Source organism: Grus americana, chromosome 1, assembly GCF_028858705.1.
Source record: "Grus americana isolate bGruAme1 chromosome 1, bGruAme1.mat, whole genome shotgun sequence".
In the NCBI taxonomy this organism is placed as follows: domain Eukaryota; kingdom Metazoa; phylum Chordata; class Aves; order Gruiformes; family Gruidae; genus Grus; species Grus americana.
This window is the reverse complement of record NC_072852.1, coordinates 166,666,182-166,693,196: the sequence shown is the minus strand read 5'-3', so window position 1 is coordinate 166,693,196 and position 27,015 is coordinate 166,666,182.

The following is a 27,015-nucleotide window of genomic DNA, read 5'->3' as shown; positions in this document are numbered from 1 at the left end:
CTGGCGTGGGCTCCCCTCTTCACGGGTCCACCGGTCCGGCCAGGAACTTGCTCCAGCGTGGGCTTCCCACGGGCCGCAGCCTCCTTCAGGTGCCTCCACCTGCTCCGGTGTGGGGTCCTCCACGGGCTGCAGGTGGAATCGCTATACCCCCTCATCCTTCCTCCATGGGCTGCAGGGGGACAGCCTGCTTCACCATGGCCTTCACCACGGGCTGCAGGGGGATCTCTGCTCCGGTGCCTGGAGCTCCTCCTCCCCCTCCATCTGCACTGACCTTGGTGTCTGCAGAGTTTCTTACATCTTCTCACTCCTCTCTCCGGCTGCAAAAGCTCTCTCTCTCTAAGTGTTTTGCTTCTTCTTAAATATGTTATCACAGAGGTGCTGATTGGCTTGGCCTTGGCTAGCGGCGGGTCCGTCTTAGAGCCGGCTGGCATTGGCTCTGTCAGACACAGGGGGAGCTTCTAGCAGCTTCTCACAGAAGCCACCCCTGTAGCCCCCCCGCTACCAAAACCCTGCCATGCAAACCCAACACAATTAGTTATAAGGAAGAATTTCTTCACTGTGAGGGTGGTGAGACACTGGAACAGGTTGCCCAGAGAGGTTGTGGATGTCCCCTTTCTAGAAGTGTTCAAGGCAAGGTTGGATGGGACTTTGGGCATGAGTCTATGATTCTATTCTATGATTCTGTATAAAGTAATATATTAAAATATTTAAGCAAGTTGTTAATCTTTAAGGTAGTCTGTCCTTATGATTACATCTATATTTGCAAATAAAACGGGTCAGACAGACGAAGTTTATTGGCATTTAAAGAATTTACGTGCTCCTGGTGTAAGGACAATTCTGAATAGGAATATTAAAAAATCGAATTTTTAACTGACACATGTAAAAATCTCAAATTTCAGTTCAGCTATCTAAATCTTGTTTTGGAACCTGTTCCTTGGTAATTAAACCATATGAAATTATTTAATTCCTAAGGGGATAGTAATATTCAGATTCCAGAATTCCTATGTATTTAACTATTTTTTAAATTATTATTATTTTGAATATTGTTTTTCATATGAGACTGGAAAATGGATTCTTTAAAACAACATTCTCCATTAAGATCTGTAAATATCATGTATTTCAAAATTTCAGTCCTTCTGCATTAGAATTCACTGCTTGCATAAGTAGTATCAGATCTTATGATCCCCTTATTTTATTAAAATTTTCTTTAAAGTGTAGAAGATTTATATCTTTAATAACTTTGCCACATTAATGTGCATATTTTAATGAAAATTCTAAATGCAGAGGATAAAAATTAAATTCCTTTTAAAAAGTTTAAAATATTTTTCCACCACTTGATTGATCCCTCCTTTTTATAAATTGCATTTGTACAGATTGCAACCTCCTTATTTCCTAATTTCATGGAATTATGAATAGTGAGGAAATACTTGATTCGGAAGTGTTTTTTTCTTTCTTTCACAGTGGGAAGCTGCCCCTCCCTTTCTTAATGCACACAGATTTAATGAGATTTCAAAGGTTGGTAGGCCAAGTAGAATTCTCTCAACCCTTTTCACAGAATCACAGAATGGTAGGGATTGGAAGGAACCTCTGAAGATCACCTAGTCCAGCCCCCCTGCCAAAGCAGGATCACCTAGAGCAGGTTGCACAAGATTGCATCTGGGTGGGTTTTGAATATCTCCAGAGAAGGAGACTCCACAACCTCTCTGGGCAGACTGTTCCAGTGCTCGGTCACCCTCACAGTGAAGAAGTTTTTTTTCATGTTCAGATGGAACTTCCTGTATTCCAGTTCATGCCCGTTCACCCTTCTCCTGTCACTGGGCACCACTGAAAATAGTCTGGCCCCTTCCTCTAGACGTCCACACTTTAGATATTTATAAGCATTAATAAGATACCCTCTCAGTCTGCTCTTCTCCAGGCTAAACAGACCCAGCGCTCTCAGCCTTTCCTTATAACAGAGATGCTCCAGTCCCCTAATCATCTGTGTAGCCCTTTGCTGGACTCTCTCCAGCAGTTCCCTGTCTTTCTTGATTTGGGCTGCCCAGAACTGGACACAGAACTCCAGATGCAGCCTCACCAGGGCAGAGTAGAGGAGGAGGATAACCTCCCTTGACCTGCTGGCCACACTCTTCTTAATGCACCCCAGGATACCATTGGCCGCCTTAGCCACAAGGGCACACTGCTGGCTCATGGAGAGCCTGTTGTCAACCAGGGCTCCCAGGTCTTTCTCCGCAGCGCTGCTTCCCAGCAGGTCAACCCCTAACCTGTACTGGTGCATGGGGTTATTCCTCCCTAGGTGCAGGACCCTACACTTGCCCTTATTGAATTTCATATGTTTCCTCTCTGCCCAACTCTCTAGCCTGTCCAGTTCTCGCTGAATGGCAGCACAGCCTTCTGGTGTATCACTCTTTCACTCTTCCTAGTCCAGGAAAGTAGATTATTTAAAGACACATTTAAAGATATATTTAAAGACATACATTCAGTGAGGGTCAGATATAAAAGAAGTTCACTTTTTATTGACACAGAAAGAATCTGTCATTGCTGTCACAAAATTAGGTACTATTTAATTAAAAAAAAAAAATCAAACAGTTTACAATCATTGTGTCCTAAAAGTTTTTACTTCTATTAATAGGCACACAGGTAGATATGCCTCCTTTCTCTTACTTTTTACAAAGTATCTGTGCACTTACAAATCCTGTAAAAGTAACGGGAAATGCAAGGTAATAACAATGAAAAATATTCTGCATAATAATGATCACATATAGCAATACGCACCACTATGATACTAAATGATTCTTTGTGAGTGTATGCATGAACTAATTTAATTTTCAGATATGTATTTTGCAAAGAATGCCTATCTGGTATGCTGACCTTTTAATACTATTTTGTTTTAGTTTCCTTGTCTTATTCCAAGGATGCACAGCACTACTGATTGACATCTTGTTCTGAAAAGTCTGTAAGATTCTTTTGGAAACAAGAGATAGAAAATCTCAAAAATCCCACCCAAAAACAAAACAAAACAAAACAACAAATGAAACCATAAAACAGCAATAACAACACAATGACAGAATAAGATCTGGGCTGGACAGTCTATGAAAAAATAATCAGTCATTAGAATGTGCTTCTATTCTTTTAGAATCATAGAATCATAGAATCATAGAATGGTTTGGCTTGGAAGGAACCTTAAAGATCATTTAGTTCCAACCACCCCGCTGCGGGCAAGGACACCCTCCATTAGACCAGGTTGCCCAAAGCCTCATCCAACCTGGCCTTGAACACTTCCAGGGATGGGGCATCCACAACCTCTCTGGGCAACCTGTTCCAGTGTCTCACCACTCTCACAGTAAAGAACTTCTTTCTAACATCTCATCTAAATCGACCCTCCTTCAGCTTAAACCCATTACCCCTTGTCCTGTCACTACACTCCCTCATAAACAGTCCCTCTCCATCTTTCCTGTAGGCCCTCTTCAGGTACTGGAAGGCCGCAATTAGATCTCCCCAGAGCCGCCTTTTCTCCAGGCTGAACAATCCCAACTCTCTCAGCCTGTCCTCATAGGAGAGGCGCTCTAGCCCTCCAATCAGCTTTGTGGCCCTCCTCTGGACTCTTTCCAACAGCTCCATGTCTCTCCTGTACTGGGGCCCCCAGAGCTGGATGCAGTACTCCAGGTGGGGTCTCACAAGAGCGGAGTAGAGGGGCAGGATCACCTCCCTCGACCTGCTGGTCACACCTCTTTTGATGCAGCCCAGGACACAGTTGACTTTCTGGGCTGCAAGCGCACACTGTTGAGCTCATGTTGAGCTTCTCATCAATCGATACCTCCAAGTCCTTCTCCTCGGGGCTGCTTTCAATCCATTCCTCGCCCAGCTGATAGTCGTGCATGGGATTGCGCCGACCCACGTGCAGGACCTTGCACTTGGCCTTGTTGAACTTCATGCGGTGCACACAGGCCCACCTCTCCAGCCTGTCAAGGTCCCTCTTGATGGCATCCCTTCCTTCCAGCGTGTCGACCACACCACACAGCTTGGTGTCATTGGCAAACTTGCTGATGGTGCACTCGATCCCACTGTCCATGTCGCTGACAAAGATGTTGAACAGTGCCAGTCCCAGTAGCGACCCCTGAGGAATGCCACTCGTCACCGTTCTCCACTTGGACATTGAGCCATTGACCACAACTCTTTGAGTGCGACCACCCAGCCAATTCCTTATCCACCGAGTGGTCCATCCATCGAATCCATGTCTCTCCAATTTAGAGACAAGGATGTCATGCGGGACAGCATCAAATGCCTTGCACAAGTCCAGGTAGATGATGTCAGTTGCCCTTCCCTTATCCATGGACGCTGTAACCCCATCACAGAAGGCCACCAAGTTTGTCAGGCGCGATTTGCCCCTAGTGAAGCCATGTTGGCTGTCACCAATCACCTCCTTATCTTCCATGTGCCTGAGCATAGTCTCCAGGAGGATCTGTTCCATAATCTTGCCAGGCACAGAGGTGAAACTGACCGGCCTGTAGGTCCCTGGGTCTTCCTTTTTACCCTTCTTAAAAATGGGGGTTATGTTCCCCCTCTTCCAGTCGGTGGGAACTTCACCAGACTGCCAGGACTTCTCAAATATGATGGCAAGTGGCCTGGCCACTTCATCCGCCAGTTCCCTCAAGACCCGCGGATGCATCTCATCAGGTCCCGTGGACTTGTGCACCTTCAGGTTCCTTAAATATTCTCGATCCTGATCTTCTCCTACAGTGGGCGGTTTTGCATTCTCCCAGTCCCTGCCTTTGCCTTCTGTGACCTGGGCAGTGTGGCTCAAGCATTTGCCAGTGAAGACTGAGGCAAAGAAGTCGTTGAGTACCTCAGCCTTCTCCATATCCTGGGTAACCAGGTCACCTGTTTCATTCCGGAGGGGACCCACATTTTCCCTCATCTTCCTTTTATCACTGACATACCTATAGAAGCTTTTCTTGTTGTCCTTGACATCCCTGGCCAGACTACTTTCTATCAGGGCTTTGGCTTTCCTAACCTGCTCCCTGGCTGCTCGGACAGTTTCTCTGTATTCTTCCCAGGCTACCTGCCCCTTGCTTCCACCCTCTGTAGGCTTCCTTTTTTTGTTTGACTTTGCCCAGGAGCTCCTTGTTCATCCATGCACGCCCCCTGGCATTTTTGCTTGACTTCCTCTTTGCTGGGATGCATGGCTCCTGAGCTTGGAGGAGGTGACCCTTGAATACTAACCAGCTGTCTTGGGCCCCTCTTCCTTCCAGGGCTTTGTCCCATGGTATTCTACCAAGCAGATCTCTGAAGAGGCCAAAGTCTGCTCTCCTGAAGTCTAGGGTAGTGAGCTTGCTGTGTGCCCTCCTCGCTGCCCTGAGGATCTTGAACTCCACCAAAGAGAGATGTATACCTTCATCTCACAATATTAAAAGTGCTTTTTTAAGAGACAAAAATTAGTGAGAATGTCTTGAGAAAATTAATGGAAATTGGCAACATTTTAACTTATGTGCAGCTGTTAGCTTCACTAGAAATCTTCCATATTTCAATGAAGATATTTATTTTCTGGAGGTAAAAGTGTTTGACATAAAAAATAAATAAAAGGATCACATGTAAACTTTACAATGGTCTAAGATTTTACTGCTGTATCCAGATAGAACTGGCACAGTGTGCAGAGGACTTCAATTGCTACCATAGTAACTATGGATGGAAAAAACCAGAAAAATACAGGAAGAAATCTTAAAAATCTGCACTCTTCTTTTAGAGCTCAGACTAGCAGTTAATTTCTGTGTGAAGTGAGTAAAAATGCATTAATAAATGCCCTCTTTAAAGTATCAACCCATTTATTTGTTACAAGAATAAAATTCCACTCAAAAAGACCATGTTACAAGGTAGCTGACAATTTGTAAACTTCATAACCTGTATATTTGCATACGTATATACACTTGAATAATCTATGTGTATAAACTTCTTACTTCAAGGGTCTGTGTATCAACATCACTATGATTTTCTGCCAATAAATAAAACTAAAGACTTAATAAATAATTTTAAAGTTGCTTTCATCACAGCATTAGGAAATTCACAAAAAAAAAACAAACCACCAAAACCCAACAAACACACGCCCTGCCCCCCAAACAGTTATCTTAAGGTAACACAAATAATAAAAAAAACTTAATAGCATGACAATGTCTGATTAACATTTCAGGCAATGGATTAAATTCTTCAGAAGTAATATGTGTGTGAATTAAGCTTATTAGTGGAAAATGTTGAAAAATTAGATCTACTGAGATAGGATGATAACAGAAAAAAACTCAACGCTTTTTTATTTTACTAATTTATTTTAATTTTTTGAGCATTCCTGAACTTTGTACATAAGTTTTAGAATTAAAACAGTACTTCTCACTTTTTAAATGAACTTCTTTTCCTAAACAAATCACAATTTCTGCAATATAAATCTATTTTAAACCTTGGAGTTATAAAGTGTTATAAAGGAATCCATAGCAGACAGCTTAAAGGTTTGGTGGAATAATGATACATACAATGAACTCTTCCTTTGCTTTCAACATGGCTGATAAATTCAAAAGTGCACCACTATTTGTCATATTAGGATAATACTGTATTTCACCAAATATAGTGCTAGAAGTGGTTTGAGATATTATTATCAAAGCAAGTCTGTGTTTACTGCAGACCACACTATTAATATTTTAGTGTCATACAATTCTTAGTATCTGAAACCTTTCTATACAAATAATATATTCATTCAGTCTTTACAAAATATTTATTCATTAGAAACAGATATTCCATATTCCCTTTCTCAAAGGATAAAGTTTCTTCACTAAGATATGTCTTTGATTTGTTGTTGAAGTTCTCAAAATGTGAAAGAATCATTCAAAACTCAAAATCACTCTCATTCTCCAGATTAGAACTATAATTTGGGTTATGCATGGCTTTATTTTTCTGTTTTCAACACACTGTAAGAATGTTACTATTTCTTTCTTTCATATGGGAATTAAAGAAAGGTTTTATGATAACAAACAGACATTAAAACTTCAGAGAATTTTTATAGCAATATCTCTGACATAGACATGAGTGGTAATATGCTCTAGTGTTAACACTTCTGCCTGTATGTGCAGATAAAGAATTTCTTGCAGTTTAACATTGTATAATAAAAAATCCTTATTATTTAATACTTTATAGTAGTTATAAATACGTTAAGTCCTTCAGTGGAAACATGGGAACACTTTAAAAATGGACTCAATGAACAATAGGAGATGAGAAAGAAGGAAAAGATAAGAAGGACACAGAGCTTATAAATAAGATTAACTATTGTGTAGCGTGAATATTATGCACAAGGGTGTGGAGGATTAAAAAGCCCATGCAGACTTGAAATTCCATACAGTACCTATGCTGAAAATGTAGATAAAGTTTAAATAATGATGAATAGAGATGAGGTTAGCCTCATGCTCTGGAGGATATGTCACTCACTCAGCCATTCCCTAGGCCTACATACAATAGTTCTGTGACCATGACAGCTACCATCAAAACTGTTAAACAGCTGAGGTTTTGTATCATTTTTTCTTTATGGGAAGAGATTAAAAAAAAAAAAAAAAGATGATGACTGATGCAACGTTGAAGGAGACACATAAAAAAATCAAACCCCTAAAATGACTAGATGAAAAAAAAAAAGAAATTAAAAGGGTTAACATAAATAAGGCAGAGGGGGAAATCCCTGAGGGAGAAATAGTACAAGGTGATGGTAGTGGTGACTGTCATCTGTCCTTACCTAAAGTGCCTAAAATGTGTGAACGGTGAATGCGTTTTATGCGAGTGAGACTATGTAGCAGTCAGTGTATACAAGTCTTGTCCTGGCAGGGTCAGGGGAGGTCTTTCTCGGTGGGCCGGAGCAGCCTTCTCCAGTTGGAACCAGTTGGACCTCATTGGAGCTGTGTGGAGACGGTTGGAGCTGTTTGGAGATGGTTTCCCCTCCCCATGCTCACATAACTGTTGCTCCAACAGAGTGAGGTAACAACAGCCCTTTGCATCACGGGGCGGCGAGGGCACCTGCTGCCTCCCCTGTGGGGCCCCCAGAAGGATCTCATAGGGGAGGCAGGGGAGAAAACATCAAAACATACCCGGGTGGACCCAAAGATCAAGGAGGAAGAAACTCCCTCCATGAACATCATGGTCCTCCCAGTGAAAGACTTGGGGCAGTGGTGACTCTGACACAAACCCTCTCCTCCCTGGGGAAGGCAGACACTGCAGCCCGTAGAGCCCAAACAAGCATAGGAAGGGTGAGAGTGACTCCAGAGGAAGAGGATGGATCTCTCTATAACAGTAACAGTATTAGCAGTGAGACTGCATTGTAATATGATAGTTTGGACTATGAAAGCTTAGTACTGCTATAACCGGACTAATAATGACTGTATAGGGTATTTGGATTAGATTGTTAAGATTTTTATTCAGCTAACAGAGTTTTGAGTGTGACAGTGACTCTCAAATACAGATTAGTGAACAAATACAACAAATGAGAAAAAAGTTAAGATATTCTGGGTGTTTCATCTGACAAGGCTCCCTACAAAATTATAATGACTCAGTTTCCATTGTTAATTTGAGGTTTCATCATCCAGAGATAGCCTTCAAACTTCTGTCTTGGGATGGAAATGTATATTTGTATATCTGTGTGCATATGTGTGGCTGAATAACTTATATGTGGTTTGCTTTATATCTCTCTTTTTCCTTAAGTGCTTCTGCAACAGTTAAAGGAAGTTAAATATGGCTAGAAAACAGATATGTCTCTGAAAATGAAGGAAACACATTTGAAAGACAGGAGGGTCCTAATAAGTCTAGAAGTATCTTCGTAGTCAACAGGAAAACATACATGCTAGAGATAAGGAATGTCTTCTATTCCATGGATCAGGTAGATCAGGAAAAAAATATACAGAAAGCTAAAGTGAGCATTTTCTTTTTTTTTTTTATTTATTTTTTAATGAACTTATTAAAGAATCTAAGGACCAAGACAGTATCTAAGCACATGAATTTACTATTTTCCCTTTGCAGTAAGGAGAGAATCTTTTGTCAAACTTTTACAAAAAAATCTCATCCAAAGTTATATAATGGTTGGGGAAGGATTCAGCTTGCTCAAAATTCAGAGATAGGTTTTATTACAAGATTAAGGTCCTAAAATGTGGGTGTCTATCTGACCAATAGATCCCGAAGACATTTTTGTTATGTTTCAAATAGTTTCTTACATGAGAATTTTTAGTCAGTTTTTACCATCCCTCCTCTTCCCCCCACCAAGAATGTTGTACTTATATTCACTTTAAATATTAGGTCCACAGGATCACAGGATGGTTGGGGTTGGAAGGGAACTCTTGAGACCACGTTAGCCAAGCCCCCTGCTCAAGCAGGGTCACCTACAAAAGGTTGCCCAGGATTGTGTCCAGTTGGGTATTGAGTACCACCAAGGACTGACACTCCACTGCCTCTCTGGGCAACCTGTTCTTGGGTCTGACCACCCTCAGTAAGAAAGTCTTTCTTGTGTTCAGGTGGAATTTCATGTGTTTTAATTTGTGCACATTGCCTCTTGTCCTGTCACTGGACACTACTGAGAAGAGTCTGGCTCCTTCATCTTTTTTCCCTCCCATCAAGCATTGGCTCAGATCACTCTGAGCCTTCTCCTATCCAGGCCAAAGAAAGAGTCTTTACAGGTGAAGCCAAAAAGATTCACAGATGAACAATCCAGCAGGAAACCAGTAAAGAAAGAGAAGTGCTGTCTTCATTTGAACTGGTAATCAATTTATGCTTTGATACATATGAATGAAAGATTTCAGCTCTCCAGAGAGTTTCTGCTCACTGTAAACGTGGATCTCATTATCTCTTTTACTGATAAGGGTTTGGAGAGTTTTTCTTAAGGAAAGGCAGATGCACTTTCATGGCTGTAGAAAAAGATCAAATGTGTATTTTTAAATGGCCTTAAATTAACATATACATACATTGGTCTTCTCCAAAATATCTGAATTGTAGGATGGCTTTTTTCATTAAAGAACTTTTATGTATTTAATTTATTAATCCTTGGAATATGATTATTATAGGAATAGTACAGGTACAGATTTGATCCATTTCTTCACAAGCAGAGGCTTACTGAAGTCATTTAAGACTAGTTAATGAAGTACTTCTCATTGTGAATAAAGACAGTAGAGTTATATCCTTAATGATTTGAAAAAGCTTGAAGACTCATAATTAATTAAAAAGGTCAGTACCATTTTCATACAAGGTTCATTTACTGCACTATGTATGGACTCCGAACTGATTGATGGGCTATATCAGACATTATATACCACTCTTTCATAAACTGATCAGAGCTAAAAAAAAAACAGGGCTTGAAAGAAGTTGATCTTTTTTTGCCCCGTATTCTTACAGAAAAGGCTGTTCCAGATTTTCACTGATCTGATGCATAGAAAATTTATTCCAAATTTATTCATTTACCAGCTTATAGACGGTACTGCTTGTGCCAGTCCTCTTCTTTATCCCTAGTCTTACTCTGCTGTTTAGACCGCCTGTGGAGAACTTCTCAGTTATAGTTTCTTACAGAGCATTTTCCTTGCATAAGAAATAATCTTTGTCTGCACAAATTCAATTTAAATTCATTTTCTCTTGAACACCAGATTCAAGAACTGAACATGATATTCCATTTGAAGTCCCATCACTGGCATTAACACTTCCCTAAATCTATTGTAATGTATCTTCTGATGTATTTCAGCACTGGTTTTGCTTTTCATATCAGGAACTGTATCGTGGTCTTGTTTCTGTGCCTAAGATCAGCTACACTGCTAGATCTTTCTTCTCAAATAATAGCATTTTTATTGTAGAAATCATCATTATTTGATCTTAAATGCCATGGCATCTTTCTTTATTTTACTAAGCTTCTATCAATTCAAAATATGAGGTTTTCCATGGGTAATAGCCCAGTCTTTTTTCTGTTTTGACATTACTTCCAGAGTTTATCTCTTGACAGACCACATCATTCAGTCTTCTGTTCATTGGTCTTTACAAATATTTTATGAACTCCACATTTTTTGTGTATATTAACAATTTATGTAAGCAGACTTAAGTCTTTTACATCATATGTTTCTTGCTGACAGGCTGCAGGTTTGTTTAAAGATACATACAGATATCTTTAACAGAGCTTGCTAGCATGCACATGAAAGTTCAATCTATTCCCCTCTGAGGAAAAAAGACTCCTACTGAATTCACTCAGTCTGAGAATAAGCTCTTGTTTAGCTTGGTTCTTAAGGTTTCTTCAGATTTTTAGGTAGGCTTAGTATTTGTTCCTTCACTATTTTGCTAGTATCTTTCTAGAAGCTTAATATATAATTCAGAGTGCATCATTCCAATGCAATTCCACTTCAACAACTGACCTACAGAAAAATATATACTTTATCTCTCTAAGCCTATTACATGCGTAGTCCACATCATATCAGAATCTTTTTGTCATTCCTTCAAATTAATCTTATATTTGTTTGTTTGTTTTTTTTGTTCCACAAGTATTTCATATCTGATACAATTGTATTCCTGGAGTAAAACTATTCAGATAATTTTTTAACATGTTGATCCAAGATCCAGCACAGTATACAATCCCTTGATGAACTTCAGATGGTAGTGTCTATGGTATTAATTTAAAGAGGATCAGCATCCCAAGATGCTCACCAATAAGGAGGACCTGGTAGGGGACGTCAAGCTCAAGGGCGGCCTTGGCTGCAGTGACCACGAAATGGTGGAATTCAGGATCCTCAGGGCAGCGATGAGGGCACACAGCAAGCTCACTACCCTAGACTTCAGGAGAGCAGACTTTGGCCTCTTCAGGGATCTGCTTGGTAGAATACCATGGGACAAAGCCCTGGAAGGAAGAGGGGCCCAAGACAGCTGGTTAGTATTCAAGGGTCACCTCCTCCAAGCTCAGGAGCCATGCATCCCAGCAAAGAGGAAGTCAAGCAAAAATGCCAGGGGGCGTGCATGGATGAACAAGGAGCTCCTGGGCAAAGTCAAACAAAAAAAGGAAGCCTACAGAGGGTGGAAGCAAGGGGCAGGTAGCCTGGGAAGAATACAGAGAAACTGTCCGAGCAGCCAGGGAGCAGGTTAGGAAAGCCAAAGCCCTGATAGAAAGTAGTCTGGCCAGGGATGTCAAGGACAACAAGAAAAGCTTCTATAGGTATGTCAGTGATAAAAGGAAGATGAGGGAAAATGTGGGTCCCCTCCGGAATGAAACAGGTGACCTGGTTACCCAGGATATGGAGAAGGCTGAGGTACTCAACGACTTCTTTGCCTCAGTCTTCACTGGCAAATGCTTGAGCCACACTGCCCAGGTCACAGAAGGCAAAGGCAGGGACTGGGAGAATGCAAAACCGCCCACTGTAGGAGAAGATCAGGATCGAGAATATTTAAGGAACCTGAAGGTGCACAAGTCCACGGGACCTGATGAGATGCATCCGCGGGTCTTGAGGGAACTGGCGGATGAAGTGGCCAGGCCACTTGCCATCATATTTGAGAAGTCCTGGCAGTCTGGTGAAGTTCCCACCGACTGGAAGAGGGGGAACATAACCCCCATTTTTAAGAAGGGTAAAAAGGAAGACCCAGGGACCTACAGGCCGGTCAGTTTCACCTCTGTGCCTGGCAAGATTATGGAACAGATCCTCCTGGAGACTATGCTCAGGCACATGGAAGATAAGGAGGTGATTGGTGACAGCCAACATGGCTTCACTAGGGGCAAATCGCGCCTGACAAACTTGGTGGCCTTCTGTGATGGGGTTACAGCGTCCATGGATAAGGGAAGGGCAACTGACATCATCTACCTGGACTTGTGCAAGGCATTTGATGCTGTCCCGCATGACATCCTTGTCTCTAAATTGGAGAGACATGGATTCGATGGATGGACCACTCGGTGGATAAGGAATTGGCTGGGTGGTCGCACTCAAAGAGTTGTGGTCAATGGCTCAATGTCCAAGTGGAGAACGGTGACGAGTGGCATTCCTCAGGGGTCGCTACTGGGACTGGCACTGTTCAACATCTTTGTCAGCGACATGGACAGTGGGATCGAGTGCACCATCAGCAAGTTTGCCAATGACACCAAGCTGTGTGGTGTGGTCGACACGCTGGAAGGAAGGGATGCCATCAAGAGGGACCTTGACAGGCTGGAGAGGTGGGCCTGTGTGCACCGCATGAAGTTCAACAAGGCCAAGTGCAAGGTCCTGCACGTGGGTCGGCGCAATCCCATGCACGACTATCAGCTGGGCGAGGAATGGATTGAAAGCAGCCCCGAGGAGAAGGACTTGGAGGTATCGATTGATGAGAAGCTCAACATGAGCCGGCAGTGTGCGCTTGCAGCCCAGAAAGTCAACTGTGTCCTGGGCTGCATCAAAAGAGGTGTGACCAGCAGGTCGAGGGAGGTGATCCTGCCCCTCTACTCCGCTCTTGTGAGACCCCACCTGGAGTACTGCATCCAGCTCTGGGGGCCCCAGTACAGGAGAGACATGGAGCTGTTGGAAAGAGTCCAGAGGAGGGCCACAAAGCTGATTGGAGGGCTAGAGCGCCTCTCCTATGAGGACAGGCTGAGAGAGTTGGGATTGTTCAGCCTGGAGAAAAGGCGGCTCTGGGGAGATCTAATTGCGGCCTTCCAGTACCTGAAGAGGGCCTACAGGAAAGATGGAGAGGGACTGTTTATGAGGGAGTGTAGTGACAGGACAAGGGGTAATGGGTTTAAGCTGAAGGAGGGTCGATTTAGATGAGATGTTAGAAAGAAGTTCTTTACTGTGAGAGTGGTGAGACACTGGAACAGGTTGCTCAGAGAGGTTGTGGATGCCCCATCCCTGGAATTGTTCAAGGCCAGGTTGGATGGGGCTTTGGGCAACGTGGTCTAGTGGAGGGTGTCCCTGCCCATAGCAGGGGGGTTGGAACTAGATGATCTTTAAGGTCCTTTCCAACCCAAACCATTCTATGATTCTGTGATTCTATGATTCTGTGAAACCTACCCAAAATCACTGTTAAAATAGGTGATGTGTAGACTACATCTGTCCCTCTTTGACAAAAATAATTTGTTATATGCTGTAGAACAGAGGAGAAATAGATGGATTCTGTTATTTAACTGTTGTCAACTTCATGATTTTGTAAATGAGGCCTGAACTGTATCTACCTAGCTCTGACTGACTAGATCATTCAGATATACAAGGGAAAGAAAAAAAGGAGCAAAGATTTGCTGTTAAGTTTCCATCCTTCTAACACTTTTGAGGTGAAAGCTGGGAGGTGATAGTAACTCAGGTAAAAAATCCTATTTATATTTAGATACAGGGAAAGGCCAACAGATTGGCCTAGGTAACTAGCAAGGCTTTCGGCAGCTTATGCTAACATTCTGGAAGTTAGAAAATAATAAGTAATGAAACAATTATCCCTTGAGGGGGAACTCTTTACAGGGATCTCTGATTCCATGTAGATGTTTGAAGCCAAGGTAGAACAGTTGTGAGTAGGGACCAGGCTGCTAGCCAGGACACATCAACCAGAGTGAGTATTGTCCTGTCCTGTTAAGATCCTTAAGAGCATCCCTGTCCTCAAATGTATCAACCACTCACGCCAATTTGGTGTCATTCATGAACTTGCTGAGGGTACCTTCTCCCCCATTGTTTGGGTTGATAATAAAGAGTTAAACAGTACTGGCCACAGTAATGATCCCTGAGGGATTGTAACCAGCTACTACTAACCAGCACCAGTCAGACTTTGTACTGTTGAACACAACTCTTTGACCCTGATGGGTCCAGTCAGTTTTCCTCTCATCTTACTGAACACTTATCCACTTATCCATGGTTTGGCTTGGAAGGGACCTAAAAGATCATCTAGTTCCACCACCCTCTGCCATGAGCAGGGACACCCTCCACTAGACCAGGTCTAGCCCCATCCAACCTGGCCTTGAAAACTTCCAGGGAGGGGGCATCCACAGCTTCTCTGGGCAACCTGTCTCACCACCCTCACAGTAAAGAATTTCTTCCTTATATCTAATCAAAATCTACCCTCCTTCAGCTTAAAGACATTATCCCTTGCCCTGTTACTACATGCCCTTGTAAACGGTCCCTCTCCAACTTTCTTGTAGGCCCCTTTTAAGTACTGGAAGGCAGCTATAAGGTCTTACTGGGGTCTTCTCCAGGCTGAACAATCCCAACTCTCTCAGCCTGTCCTCATAGGAGAGCTGCTCCAGCCCTCTGATCAGCTTTGTGGCCCTCCTCTGGACTCTCTCCAACAGCTCCATGTCTCTCCTGTACTGGGGCCCCAGAGCTGGATGCAGTACTCCAGGTGGGGTCTCACCAGAGTGGAGTAGAGGGGCAGGATCACCTCCCGCGACCTGCTGGTCACACTTTTTTTGATGCAGCCCAGGACATGGTTGGCTTTCTGGGCTGCAAGCACACATTGCTGGGTCATGTGCAGCTTCTCATCAATCAATACCCCCAAGTCTTTCTCCTCAGGGCTGCTCTCAATCCATTCTCCATACAGCCTGTAGTTGTACTTGGGATTCCCCCAACCCATGTTCAGGACCTTGCACTTGGCCTTCCTGAACTTTATGTGCTTTGCACAGGCCCATCTCTCCAGCCTGTCAAGGTCACTCTGGATGGCATCCCTTCCTTCCAGCGTGTTGACTGCACCACACAGCTTGGTGTCATGGGAAAACTTTCTGAGGGTGCACTCAATCCCACTGTCCATGTTATCAACAAAGATATTAAACAGCACTGGTCCCAGTACAGACGCCTGAGGAGTGCTACTCGTTGCTGGTCTCTACTCATACAATGACAGTAACTCTGAAATTTAATAACTATTTTCAAACAGAAGGAAGAATGGATTTCAAAATTAAGGATTTCTCATTAGGAATATTTTAGTGATAAACAGAAACAACTCAGATTTCTGATCACTGAAGTCACAATCAGATTGAAATAGAAAACACTGTAACTCTCCTCTGGTTAGAAGAAAAAGCTGTTTTCTTTTTCAGGTATATTTTCCTATGTCAGTAAGATTTTCGATTCAATCTGTAAAATGCTGTCACCATGCATCTGTTCAATGACATTAATCAGGAGTTAAGAGTAAGATAGATTAAAGTTAGCCACATTTTTAGTAGAATAATATCCCAGGTAGGGGTTTTTCTTCAGTATACACGATGAATTTTTATTTTTATTTCCCAAATTTTATTCATTTGAGTCTTGGATTTGCTAAACTTCAAGATGTGTCACAATCCCAGTCTTTTCTTGAAGTCAGGCAGTGGAAGAGGAGGCTGAGTTGTATCAGGAATATTTCATATTATCAAAGTCCTTATTTAAGTGTCTTAACTGTAGATTTTCAGATTTCTTTCATATGTCTTTCAGATGTCTCATATGGTTACATGACTTTTATTTTGTATTACCAAGAAGACAAAAGAGTGTGCTGCAATTGTTTATAAGGTGCTTATTATCATGTGTTTTCACAAACAGATTAGATAAACCTAACAGCACTTGGAGTGGAACAGGTAAGTGCTTAGTTGCTATGGAAGTTCATTCCATAGTTCTCAACCATTCCCTCACCAATAAATATCGATGTGGCTGGGATTTGAATCTTCGCTTAGCAAACAGAAGACAGAATTAATCCCTTACCTTGCATGCCTAGCCTTCTTAATTTAAAAGGTTTGAAATGACTGAGTAATGGGGTATTTTTATTATCTTTTATAAAAGATTAATAACACTTCCATGATTCGGTGATATGACTGAAATATTACTTTGTTAAATTTTAAAATTTGTTATGTTTTGACATTTAAAAGATGCTTAGGGCTATGAATAACTTGCTGCACTAAACAGAAAATAGCTGTGCTATGCTTTGCTGTGCGCGTATAAAAAACTGTTTTGCTTGGTTTCTTTTGTGCTAACTGCAATTCTGAAGCTTTATTTCCCCCATTCAACATCTGGAAGGGCTAGAAGAGTTAACACACTCCACTGATTATGACTTAGACTAAGACTGGTTTACTTGCAAGTATATCAGTTACTATAATTAATCCTTCATTTAAGAATGTTGAAATTTCTGGTATTTTAGGAACATATTGATTACTTTTTTATCACCTTAATGAAGATCAATATTCTCAAGTACTTTTTGTGCAATTGTTATACAGATGTTAGTCAAGTATTTGAATATGTGGTTAGTCAGTCTTTATGGCTTATGTATAATCAGGAGATACATATCTGGAATTTGAGGAGGTTATTACAGGAGAAATCAGATTTTTTTTATTCTTTATTCTTTTATTGAGGAAAAAAATCATTAAGAAAGAACTGCTCTGTTCTATGGACATTGTTGTCAACAGAATAACCAATGACCAAACTTTACAGTCCAATTTCTTTCAAAAATAAAATTAGGTATCTTTGCAAGCCACATTTCAGCTTTTTATCCTATGAAGAGCACTCCCTAATAACACAAAATTACTTTTCTGATTATTACTCAGGCAGTTATGTGAGAAGTTGTCTAGTGGTTAACAGTTATAAGGCAAGGAAAAGGATTTTTTTTAAAATCAATCTATATCTGAAATGTCAAAACAGTACTACATGCACTTCAGACTGAAGGATTGACTGAAGGCCTCTTTTCAGCATGGACTTAGCGAAATAATCAGTGAAAATTTTAGGGTTCTCTACCTTTATACCTAAAGACATTTAGGACTCTAAACCCAATTAAACATTACAAATGTACAGTACAAATACAGAAAATAATCAAGGCTGAGAACTGGTTTCTCAGCCATGTCACCTGAGCAGAAGAGTAATTTAAAGCCGTGACCCCATTTCCTCAACTACAGTCTTGAGATATGTTTTTGAACTTACACAGAAGGAGTTGTTTCAGGCTCTAGTGCAGTCCTTTAGCTGATTTAGGGAATATCCTGTCTCCTGTGTGCTCCAGTCCAGGACCCTCACTATCCATTATCTATTCTGCAAGGAATTTAGGCTCCTGATTTGATTTTGTCACTGGCCTGGGTATCGAACTGCAAAAGTGTACTTATATTCCCTTGTTTAAATATTTATTCTGTTCAACTATTGCATCTAGGAACTTCCTTTAAACTACTTTTCAATATTTTCCTTCTTGCCTACTCTTTTTCCAAACTTATGGACCTTGCCTCTTGCCTTCACACTGGTTCTGCATTAAATGGAGACATAGACAAAGCCCCTATGTAAGATGCTGTGTAGTCTGCTGGCTTATAAATTAGGAAGCTGTTGGTTAAACCCAGGGCCAAGAGATTTAACTTAGCACCTACAGTTCCCTCTCTTTTTTATATAAAGTTTGTACAGTGCTAGGAATCCTTCGTGCTTTTTACTGAGGTCAATGAAGCACAAACAACATATGGCTGAACAGACTAGCCAATGTTTATGAGTTTTCATGGGACATAAATTCTAGGACATCTGTTTCCTGGAGCCTCAATAATCATGTCTATGCCAGCACATGCAGAATTATTTTTTTCATTCCTAGATTTCGAAGAATACTAAATGACTTGGCTGAATATAAGTTTCAAACAGGACAGGGAATAGAGTGCACACTCACGTAAGTGTGGAGAACTGAACACCTACTAGTCGTTATAAGAAGGTAAGTGCATTTACATCTAAATAAAGTTAGACATGAGCTATACAGACAGCTCAGTAAATCCAGGGGATCTACAAATTGTGTAGCACAGCTGAAGATGTCTAGGAATGTTTTTGCCTGAAAGCTTTAGCAGCTTGATCAATTCAGTCCTTGCCTAGGACAGTCAAGTAAGAGTTTTCTCCATTTACTAATCTCTAATTTTTTGATCTGTTTTTATTCGTTAATTATTCCAAGAACACCGTTCATGAATCATCTGGCTTGATGAAACTGGAGAAAACTCTGCAAATCAGAAGAGAACTATGTTCAAAAAATGTCCAGTTGTTGGTTGAGAACTGTACAACTATTTCCTCAGGATTGTATATATATATATATTTATGTGAGTGTGTATATATGTATATTATACATACATATTATACATATATGAGTGTATATATGTGTTAGTATATGTGTATATATATATGAAATATACACATATATATATTTATAATATATATAAAATGACAAAAGAATCGACTTAAGTCCCCCAAAATGCAAAGGATTGTGAGATAATTTCCATATTATTTTAACTTTCATCTTCATATATGGAGTAGCACTGATTTCATTTTGTGGAATTAGCCCCTGCAGAGGCAGAGTCATCTTATCTAATTTTAGCTGCCTTAAAATGCAAGTACCTATTGTAATCCACTTGCTTAGGCTCCCTCTATAAGAGGTGAAGAATCATTTACATAGCTTATTTTATTTTGTTTATTCTGACTATCTACCTTAGAATGGGATGACATATCTTCCCTAAAGGAAGCTAAGAGCTTAGGTTAGAAAATCTGTAACTCTGAAGTGAAGAAAACCAAAAAACATATTGAAACAAATCTTAACCCGATTTCTATTTAGTCCACTTTACTCAGATTCTGATATATTTGTCAACAGCATACCACCATGGCATTGCTCAAAAGTAATAAACAACATTATAAATAACATCTTTGGGTATAAAACACAAGTGGCCTTACTTTACAAGTTAAACTAATGTTTAGGGAGGAGATTGCTTCAACTACAAGTAGATTCTGTTTTGCATCATGAAGAGGAACAGTTACTTCAAGGGTACAACTAATATGATCTATTTCAAATAGTGAGTTCAACAGATTTTCATGCTAAAAGTACTTCCTTTTTCTATTTACTAATGCAGAGGGCAGCTGTCTCATACCAGGTGTATGTATAAAGCTACAGGTAGCCAGATGAATTCTTCTACCCCAGTGGGTACTATTTGTTAATCATGTACTATAATTTGATGAAATAAATGGGGAAAAAAATGTTAAACATATGTCTTTGCTTCCTAATTCAGTATGTCACTAGATCATGAATAAAAATTTGGTCTACTAAAAGGAATGTGTTAAAAACATAACATAGTCAGTATGCTTAATGCATTTCTTTCCCAACACATATATATAAGTTATTCAGCAATTCCAGGAAGACCAGACCAGAGCTAGCTTAATTTTAGAGGGAATTACAAAGGCAGAAATGGTATTTTTTATATAACTACAGAGGCAGTAAAACATCCACTGTTCTAAATACCCATGTGTTATTAAAGGTGATTATTTAGCTTTTGTGAGCTGCTAATGGTATTATTTTTAAATGACAATTAACATTAGATACTTAAGATGTCAGCTCACAAATACTATTTTTGCTTTTATCCATAGTTTTCAGGCAAAAATCGTTATTGACTGATGACAGTACTCTGACACTATGAAAATAGCTGTTAAATAATCCATTTACTACCCAATTAATTTAGCAGTTTTAGATTACTCATTTAGATTGATAATACCTGTTGCTACTAAAAATAGCAGATTTAAGTGCACTACTCACACAAGCTAGAAGATTCACGATATTTACCTTTACAGATTACCTTTGTTCCTGTATCCTGAAATTACTTCACAGTATAAGGTCTTGGTATTATAAAGAGCTGGGAGGTGATTTTAGTTTCCAGCCTTTTGCAGTAACAGGACATGTTAGCTCATCTTCACATGGAGATCTCATCTTCATAGGATTGATGTTTGTATGCCAAGTCGTACATTATGCGTTTGGTAAAGTACAAAGGTTCACTTGTGGGATGTCTGATTGTTGGAATCAGAGACATGGGATGAAGTTCAGCAGTTTCTAAGAATGTGCATAACTGATGTGCGAGAATTATAATGTATTATTCATTAAGGTCTCAAATTTGCTGAAAGTCCTTGCCATTTTTGCTGTAATGTACCTGCTTTGTACTTCAATCTTAGCATTTTCAGAAGGCCCAGCCTCTTACACCTGGTGTTGACCTCTCAGATTCATTCAAGTCCTAGTTAGATACCCTGCTACACTAGACTGGAGAAGAAGCAGTGTAGCTCAATGCACACCACTGCTTTCACTCCATAACCCATTATTACTTCTCTAGCCTTTACCATTTTTAAATCAAGCCTAAGTACAGGGCCAAACATTCATAGAGCAACTAAGACTTTTATTTAAATGTTATTTAAGTAATGCTGAAAGAAAAATTATGAACTGCACAATGAGAGGAATAACATCATAGAAATATTACTTATGAAAAAACAGCTACCAAAACATAGTAACATGGTGGTAAAGTAGACCAAAATGATTTTTTTTCTTTAAAAAATGGAGATGTATGAGAAAGAAAAAAAAAAAAGGAAAAAGTGATGTTTAGAGAGTCATATATAAAGTATTTGTGACTTTCAAAGTGGAATCAAAAGTCAGTGTTAATGAAATTGTGCATGCTATTCTGTAGCTGTAAGGTTTATTGGCATCTGCTTAACAATTATGATTAATTTATCAGTTTTCCACTTTGGCAAAAATTAAGAAGTAGAGAATGGATTATATGTCCCAAAGTATTTGTAGGGATAAAGACAGTAAACTTGCTTCCCTTCAGGGAAAATACACTTTAAAAAGTAAGGAAAAAGGAAGAGAAAAAAAAAATTAACTATTAAACTGCTGAGCTTTGTGTGAATTTTCAAGTGCTTGCTTTAACGAAGTTATTTCTACAGCCTAAGGTTGTCTGTGACTCCTCTGCTGCGTTTATTGATTTGCAATAATAAGATGGTAGAAGCGACAGATCACGAGAACCCAAAATGTTACAAACCCTGGGTTCTCAACTTCAAAGTCACAAAGAAGTTTGGGTGGGTTTGGTTTTGAGAAGAATTTTTGTTTGGTTGATTGTTTTGTTGAGGTTTTTTTTTCAAAACTGGTAAGAGAGAAGGTTGCCCAGATGGATTCTTTTGGGATGTGAAGGTTAGCATTATGATAAAGAGGTAAAACATACCAGGTTTTCTGTTTTGTTTTGCCTTTAAGGCTATTGTTGGATCAACCTGAAAGATTCATACTGACTGCAGATAGTTGTAAATCAGACATAATCCCTATAGCATAATATTATAATGGCTTTATAATAACATATAACTTTCATTTTGCTAAGCCTGGATAAAGTGAACTCAAAAGATTGTTCTTTTTTAAGAAAAAGAACATATCTTTAAAAAGTCACTTTCAGTTTTCAAATAGCAAACATGAAATACTTTTAGAAGTATTCAACTGTTAAGTAATCTCTAGTTAAAATTCTTGGCTATTCTATTTATAGAGTAGAATAGCTTCTTTTTTTTTTTTTTTCTTATTATTGTTAGTTATTCCTAGTTATGTTTAATGTATTTGACTGCTCACAGAAAAATGAAGTTACACAAAGTAACAGTCAGTTTACAGAGCTATATACAAAAAGACTATTTCTTTTAACAGGGTTGTAAAGACAAGATCAACAGTGACTGCTTTTTTCTTCATGGCTGTGGACAGAACAGGAGAAAGTAAGCCTAACAAACCAATCCATAGCCCTTTTTAAGCAAATTATAGTACCTTGAGGGGGGAGGACGAACAAAAAACAACATCCCAAAACCCATGTGAAACCTGAGTGAATAATTCATAGGGAAAGACTCCCTCAGTAAAGACATACTCAGTTTGTTTGGGTTTTTTTCCACACATTCCATAGTTCACAACAGGATTTTTGTTTGAAAGGCCTTCTCAGCTCCCAACTGCAACATGTCCTATTCCATAATTAATTGCAGGTAGCTTCTCTGAAGGTCTGAGTTGAGTAGGAATTAGAAATGTACTGTTAGTTATACATAGATCTCATAATGTTGGCTCATTCCCTTTCTGTTACTTTCTCTCTCCCTTTAACTGGGACTATGTTAGTTTCTTTGGTATTTTGTATAGGTCTCATCTTTTGATCTGTCTGAAAATCCATTGTAAAATCAATGTGAAGCTCTACTGTGTGGCTTTTATGAACTCTTCATCTGTACTGTGGGGGGATGGGGTAGGGTGTGTGTGGGAACCAATAAAACAAACAAAAAACCAAACAAGGCAACAATACTTTGGTGGCCTTCAGGCCCACAATTCGATCTATAGAGCTAAAACTCTCATGCCTTCCTTTCATGTAGGAAGTCACATTCTCATTTAAGAAAAAGCCTTTGTCCTAATGAGATTGTGCTCTAAAATCCTGATTTATTTGGATAAAAGTCACAAAGACAGACACATTGCCTAGTTTACCAAATTACCTAGGAAAGTCAAGGCGAGTTATAGACTGAGAAAGTTAATTATGCTGTGGACTGACCTCTCACACTAGGTTTCAGTTCAAACTACTAACATACATTCCTACATTCACTGCCTTTTCAGTCCTGGACTGTTAAAACTGACATAACACAGTTAAAAATCCACTCACAATGGAAAACACAGTTTGAATGAGGAAGAACTATCTTTATGATATATACAGGAAATGCATCTCAGTAAAATTAAATGACCTCTTTAATGAGCCGAGAACTTCTCCTTAATCTCAGCGTACATTTTTTACCTGATTTCTTAACTCCTATGACTACCGGAATAATCTAAAAACTTTTATTTAAATCAGTTATTATCATTGACTATAATAACATAAGAAAGCAATGGCTTTTTTCTTTTCAAACTTTTCCCCAAATTTCTGGGTTTAGCTGCTTACTCTATTTAAGTATGTATTAACTGCATATGGACAAAAGTGCCATTATTTTCTTTTATGTGAAAATTCACATCCAATAGACGTTTACCTTTCCTGTGGATTATTTGCTATGAATTCTTCCTGTACTTTAGAAGAAATGTCCACTATCATTTGTTCAACTCTGTGCAATTGGAATAGTCAATTGATCAAGTGCAATCAAGATAAATCTTGTCAGAATGACAAGGGACCAAAAATATTACTTAAGATCAGCAGTCAGGACCATCTTGTATTCCTGCTCACACGAATATCAGAAAAGTAATCCCAGTAGCCTGAAAAAAAAAAAAGTATCAGGTGTGATCAAATGGGAAAGTTTTTTGTAGGAGCAAGAATAGCAGCATCCCTCAATGTAACTCAAGACCAAGCTTGCACAGCAAGGCAGAGGATAAATGCTCAGCACTGACTGTGACTTTACACTGTAAATGGGGGCTACACTCTTCAGCTGTCATCGTCAAATTATATTCTTCTACTTACATGAAAACTTTTCATATTTCTGGAAAGTTAAATTAGCAGCAACTGAACTAGACTTTCCTTTTCACAAATAAACCCAAAACCTATTGATATAGGACAGTGAATGAGTCGAGTGTAATTATCTGTGAAAGTTTTAAGAAATAAGGCTCAGTGTGAAAACTCTGATGGACATGATTTTTGATGTATTAATATTATATTAATGTTAGATATCATTATTTCAAGCAGTATAAATATTTATTATTATTTAGAGTATCTAGAGTCTGCTAGGAAGGTAATATCATTAATATTATTGCAATATTTACTTTCTATTCTCATGTGCAGGAAAGAACAAATACCTCAAAGAAGTAGAGACATGCTACTTTGTGACCTCTGTTTAAGGCTGCATCATAATCTTCCAAGAACAGTTGACAGACTTTTATTTATACATCTTTGTTTCTCTGATAAGAAAGTCTTTTGCCAAAAGCTAAAAACTTTGACTACTTAACTAGAAGTCCACCTATCACAGCTGGAGAAATGGCCCTGTCTGTGTGGGCAGTTGCTCAATATCCATGGGAGTATCCATCGTGCATGAACAGATCAGCCCTACCAAACATGCTGTAGGTATCCATAATAAGTCTGACATGCCTATGGTGTGGCGTAATTTGTTCATATTCACTTGCCATCTGTGTGGCACATGTACAGTTGCTCTGTGTGCCCAAACTGAATTGGACTCAGTGAATATGTCTACATTAGCAAGTAACGTAGATAAATAGGACTGGGCTTGCACAGTGAAGCAGCTGGTACTGAGGATGTGATGTCCATACAGTAAATATTTCAAAGCAACTTTACTTTGAACTGAACATCTACCAGCTGTTCAGGCACCAGGAAAACACATGGAGTGTGTCTCCTCTGTAAGTTTCATTGAAAGTGAGTGCTGAGGACAGCATAGAGATCTGCTCCAAAACTCACTTCTAAATCAAACTGACGTGACTGTGTAGATGCCCCTACTTCTGTTGGTCTGAAAAAGAGCATTGGAATGCAGCAAGTAACACCTGAAGATTAAGGAGAAAATAATATATGTTTAGTTTGTTTTCTTCTGATTTTGATGGAATGTATCAGTCAAATGTATCTTCTATTGGCAGTAAACCTGGATTATAGATTAATTCTGTAATAGAGGCAGGCACTGGAGCTGAGTTTCCATATTACCACCTTTTAAGGGGAAGGAATAACTGCATAAATGTAGCTATACGGCTTCACAAACCAGATCAGGTATCAGCTTTTAAAAGATCTACTGCAACTAGGATCTTTTGAAACAACACGGTTCACATCCAAATAATAAGGATGAATAGTACATTCTGTAAATAGTCTTTTTTGTAAGTAAACTTTAAAACACCAATCAAAACTTTCTCTCATTATAAGCACAAACTTGATAATACAGAAAAATGTGTTTTAGCAGCCTATTCCAGCCTCTGTACAGACAAAATAAACAGCTTAATTACTGAAATGAAGCTGAATATGAAGTATACTATAAAAATTGTATTTGTTTTTTCAAAAGGAGCTCTCACTTTTAGCATCTATGAAAGATAGGTTAACACTTTGAATTTATTTTTTATAACTTAAAAACCCCTATTTATTTCTAGAAAACTGGAAAACTTTAATGTTTACAGTTTAAAAAAATAATCTTCAGCCTACAGAGGTGAGTGTAAATAAACTTTAACATGTTGTTACGCATTCCATAGGTCACAGACATGATAATACATTAGACTGACTTGCAATAGAAACAAGACTTTAGAAATGTTATGTATGGCTATGCTGTGCTATGCTTGTACAGAAGTTCAATATACTCACTGAAAATTTTCTTTATTGTACTAATCAGAATTTTCCACCAGCTTCACAGTACTTGTCTGCTTCTCCTCAGATGTTATTTGTTCCCTTAAACTCTTGTATCTCAAAGAAACTGGAGATCCTTTTGTTTTGTGCTTCTATAGCATTTAAATGTCTGTAACTAGAATATCCATATCTTCATACTAAAAGAAGTATACTTCTTATGATACAAAAGCACAGAAGCATCACTCATCACTTCTCACATCAGATTCTTCTGATTCACTGACAAAAGGTGGTGGTATATGGGGTAGTAATCTTTCTTCCACCAACATCTTTTATATCTGCATGAGACAAAGGCTATGATAAAGTTTATATCTGTTCTAACTTGCAACAGATCAAAGCATCCCCATCCTCACAAAACTTGCAGAGATGTGATAACTTCTAGTAGATCCAAATGTCTGACAGAATATGTATGCAAGTAAGGCCTTTTTTTTGGGGGGGTGGGTTTGGGTTTTTTTTGCCTGGAGTAAGAGTACAGCTTTCATTTAGCTAATTAGAGTGGAATCCAGACATGATAAGCAAGTCTTTTTCATAATGATGCTGCTATTGCTGCTGGTCCACTGCGTTGTTTCGCTTAGCTGCTCTAACTTGCTCGAAGCCATGCCCAGAATAAGGATGGCAGCATCTACCGGGTATAAAGATGAGACTTAAGCAGTATTTATGCAAACATGTTGAGCTGCAGGTTTGCCAAAGGCATCTCTGCAAAACTATTGTCTTCATTTTTAGGCTGATAGAATTAACTTCAACTGTGTCACCAAGTAGCTCACACAGGCACCATCCTCCCGAAACAGCCTAAGACTTTCAGGACTGAGCACACCTTGCAGCCGCTGGCTGTAATGGTCCTGCTGCCTGTGTGCCTGGCTCTGCTCTCTGCTTGCCCTTCTGTTTCAGCTTCCCGCTCATGCCCACAACATATTCCCAGCCCTGTCACGACAATATAGAACTGATAGTGGGAAGAAAGGTTGGTGAAAAGAGTCGTGCTTAACTTCTAGTCTATGCCCCTCTTCTCTGTCTTCTGTCCACTTCTGGTTGCTGGACAGCCTACTAAACTC